The sequence below is a fragment of the Musca vetustissima genome, unplaced genomic scaffold, assembly GCF_032173495.1.
Source record: "Musca vetustissima isolate MV318-11 ecotype Yass unplaced genomic scaffold, APGP_CSIRO_Mvet_v1 utg10414, whole genome shotgun sequence".
NCBI classification, from domain to species: Eukaryota; Metazoa; Arthropoda; class Insecta; order Diptera; family Muscidae; genus Musca; species Musca vetustissima.
Window position 1 is genome coordinate 14,530 of NW_026886988.1, and position 4,843 is coordinate 19,372.

Consider the following 4,843-nt stretch of genomic DNA (forward strand, 5'->3'; position numbering starts at 1 on the left):
TTCTTATACGTGACTTCTGTCAATTGCATCCCTAACCATAAATAATTTCAAGAGATATTAGTGGTACAAATCAAGATATTTATGTTTTTTTTTTTTATAAGATGACGTTATAAATCTGGTCATCGTCACAAGTGAAATTCCCTATCCACTATTAAGTCCAATGCTGACATGCAACCTAAAATGTTATCATTATCTTTATGTTGGGAAAGGACGCCGTATAGCCCTCATCACATCCATTGAGCAATCTGAATAATAACCAGTGAGCGGAGCAGTATAGTCGGACGGGGCCGACCATATGATACCCTACACAACTACCACGGAACTCTAACTTTTGCGTATGTTTATTTCGAGCCTGATCAATATTTCGTGATATTTGCTTCCTCTTCACCGATTAGAGATCAACAGCACCTCTTTCTTACAAATACATATGTTCCGAATATCCCAATATTCTTTACAATTCTTGTCCAGATTCTAATTACTTGTCCAGATTCACTTCACCGTGTGTTGTGTTGTGATTTTCGGTTTTATAGTCTATAGATCGACTCGAAAAAAACAAAAAAATTACAAAAATACAAAAATTCATCCCAAATTGTTAATCTGATCATCACAGAAAATTATAGGCGTTGTCCTTGACCATACCTGGATCCTCAAGGAAAATTTCAAAGCGATGAGCGCTATATTTCCCTCCTCTATTGTGGTAATATGTTGAATACGTAAGCTCCTGAAAATATTTATGTGTAACTCCCACATACGAGTACATACGACTCTATAATTGGTATCAATTTAAAAGTGAACCACTCCTCTTGGATATACTATCAACTTTTTGAGTCTTTGTCCTTCAGGAGTAAATATATACGCTATAGAATACAAATTTTGTCATTTTTCACACAAAAGTCATGGTCCATTTGACCCCCTATCCCTTTCTCCATGCAAAAATTCGCGATGTTTCGGCCTCTGGAGCGACCAGCGACAAAAATTAAGTATTTGGTCCATTTCATCCCCTAAATATAAACCGATCTTTATCGAAAAGAATAGGGGTTTTCATTGGCCAGAACCCATCCTACATGCAAAATTTCGTGAAGATTGGTCCATAACTGTGGCCTGTATCGTGTTTACAAATTATAATGGACAGACGGACGGACAGACACACGTCTAGATCGACTCAGCTAGTCGAGATATGACGATCGGTATGCTTAGAGGTGGGTCTAGGACCAATATTTCGCGGTGTTACAAACTCTTGGGGCTGCACAAAGCTATAATACCCTGACAACATAGTTGTGTAGGGTATAAATATTATAATTATATTATTACAGTCGATGCCCGGTATAATGAAGTCCGGCCCATTCGTTATAGTAAAAAATCCGTTATACATATCGTAAAGTTTTTTCGACTTAAAATGTTATTAAAAAATGTAATTCACCTTTAAATTCTTTTCTAACATAAACTGTTATAAATAACATAATAACGACCATAATAACCGTTTTACATATTTTTTATAAGACAACCCCATTTGCATCATTCGTTATACCTAGTATACAAATTTGGGAAACGTTCGTTATATGCGGTAGTCAATGTAAAAAGTACACTATTTTGCTCATTCGTTTTATCCCGAATTCGTTAAACTGGGTATTCGTTATACCCAGGGTTGGCTGTATTTTAATGAATCCATTCTTCGATTTTCAATAGAGTTTAGTTTAATAATGCGGATACCAAAATGGGTAAACAGACCAGATACTTAAATTCCTTATTCGAGATGCTCCCAAAATGATACATTTACAATATACTCATTCAAATAAATAATACCAATAAGACGCAGAATATTTTCTTTGGCCAAATTGGGACTTGTAACATCAGAAGATGGGTGGAGGTAATCCGTTACTTCAAAGAAGGACAATGGATATATACCGATAATCGGCAAGAAAGTCTTACCGACTGGAATCAAAAATGTCAAAACGAATTAAAAATGGAATTAAAAAATAGCTAACTTTAGGTTTAGTAGTATTATTCGTAAATGCAATATGCCAAATATGTACCCGAACCAACCATAGGTTTATTACCTTATGGACTGGAAACATCAGATAGGGTTTATGCAGAGTTTAAAGTGCTAAAGCAAAACACCGAAAATTACAGCATTGCTTGCAAAATTCATCCTCAAAATATGCAGCACAACCAAGAATAACTGCAACCAATATTAGCACTTTACAAAAATAGTTAGCAAGCAAAGCTAAAGCTTCATATATTGTTGGTAACTACAAAATATCTATGAACAACTACAACATAATTAACAACAATCGGCTATCAACCAAAGTTTCCAATGAAGACTAAGCACCTTGACTGCGACTGCGAAGAAGGAAACCTGGTGACAGATACAGACAGCGTGCTGAGGATCTGGAAGGAGCATTTTGAAAAACTTCTGGTATCAAATTGTAGCGGTGAAGAGGATACCCCAGAACCAATACTAGATGACGGTATAGAGTGTATACCACCTAGCCAAGATGAAGTCAGAATAGCAATCAATCGGCTGAAGAATAATATAGCAGCAAGTGCCGATGGGTTACAAGCCGAACTATTCAAGACTGGTAATCAGATGCTGGTAAGAAGCATGCACCAGCTGATTAGTACAATTTGGCTAGAAGAATGCATGTCCAATAATTGGAACCCCAGCATCCTGTGTCCCGTGCACAAAAAAGAAGACACGACGATATGTGCCAACTATAGAGGAATAAGTCTCCTTCCCATCGCATATAAAGTCCTATCCAGCGTACTGTGTGAACGACTGAAGCCAATGGTCAATGACATTATTATGGCAAATCCACCATTGATCAGATTTTCACACTGCGCCAAATTCTGGAAAAACCCCACGAAAAAAACCTCGACACATTCCAACAATTCGTCGACTATAACGCCGCATTCGACAGCCCTATCCGTTCAGAGGTGTATAAAGCCATGTCTGCGTTTGGCATTCCTGTAAAATTAATACGGCTATGCAGGATAACTTTAACTGGCACAAGATCAGCATTTAAAGTCGGAAAGGACCTCTCGGAGCCCCTTAGTACCGAATAAGGATTCAGACAAGGTGACAGTTTGTCGTGTGACCTTTTTAACATCCTGCTGGAAAAGGTCAAACGAGAGGCAAAAGTGAATAGAAATGGCACTCTGTACACCAAACAACATATGTTACTCGCTTACGCCGATGACATCGACATAATGGGTCGAACACTGAGAGCGGTAAAGGCCACCTTTGAAAAAATTGAGAAGGAGTCTGCCAAAGTGGGTCTGGCAGTAAACGGAGAGAATACCAAGCTGATGGTATCAATGCGCAAGACGTCCAGTAGACTCGGACCAACTGTGGAACTTGAGAACTACAGCTTCGAGGTAGTCAAAGATTGGTACCGCCATAAACAAAACGATTGACATCGGCCAACAGATGCTACTATGGTCTTAGCAAACTACTCAAAAGCAAGCTCTTGGAATGTTTGAGAGAAAAATTCTCCGAAAGATCAATGAACCGATCTGCGTTGACGGTGAATATCGCGTCGAATGAACATCGACATTGTTAGACGTATTGAGCTGCAGCAACTCGTTGGCTAGGTCATGTTGTGAGAATGGATGAAGATGCCCCAGCCCAAAAATCATATAAAAGTGAACCAGCTGATGGCTCACGCAGAATGGGAATGCCACGGATAAGATGGAAAGACCAAGACCAAATTGGAAAAGCTGCGCAAAAGACCGATGCGCCTAGAAATCTTTTTTAAGCTCGGCTTATGGAACGAAAGTTCTGATTACGATTTAAAATGTTTAAATTAAATAACAACGCGCAAACTGAAATTGTGTTTTCCTTATAAATTTTCCACAGGATATCCTCTTATTTGCATATATGCGTCTTTATGCTTCCTGAAATATTAGTTTTGGGAAAAATAAATCCATTTTTTCGGCAGATGGTTGTACTGATAGATTTCTCGTAACGTATAGTAAAGTAAACATTTCGCAGTAAAAAAAATATTTTGCTGTTTTTTGTTTGGTGTATTCGGTTGTGAGATACAGGGTGTTAGAAATGGAAGTGAACGAAGAGAAAACTCGGTGTGAATGGTGTTTATGGCTCCCATACTGTAACAGCCAAGTATGTGAAATTTTGGTTTCATAGATTCCGTTCAGGAGTTTTTGATTTTAAAGATGCACCTTGCACAGGTACGCCGGTCGTCGAAAATGTCGATAAAATCGGAGAAATTATCGAAGTTGACCGGCTGTTAGCTGTTATAACTCCACCCAGGATCTTAAAATCTACCATAAAACTGTTTTAAACCATTTACAATTAGCCAGAAACGGCCAGAATTATCCAACAGGAGAGTTGTCGTGTTACACCAGAACAACTCTGGGTTGGGAAGTTTCAATGCATCCGCCATACAGTCCGGACTTGGCACCAAGCGATTATCATCTTTTTCTTGCATTGAAAAATGTCTTTAATGATAAAAAATTGGTATCTAGGGAAGATTGTGAAAATCGACTACTAGTGTTTTTTTGCAAATAGAGAGCAGGACTTCTATGAGAGATCCATTATGAAGTTACCTTTAAAATGACAACAAATCATACAACAAACGGAATGTCCAAATCGGACATTCCGAAGCATGTTAAATAATAATAAAAATAATGGATTTCTTTTTCCCATCTAATATGTTGACAACCACAAACCTGCGTTTAAAGCATAAATTCCGTTTATATTTCATAAAAGTTCTAAAAAAACATTACGTTTTAATGCCATCAACTAATAATCTTCCGTGATTGAACTTCAAAAAATGTCGTGCGTAAAAAAGGAAAAATGTAAAAAAAATATAAATCTAAATTT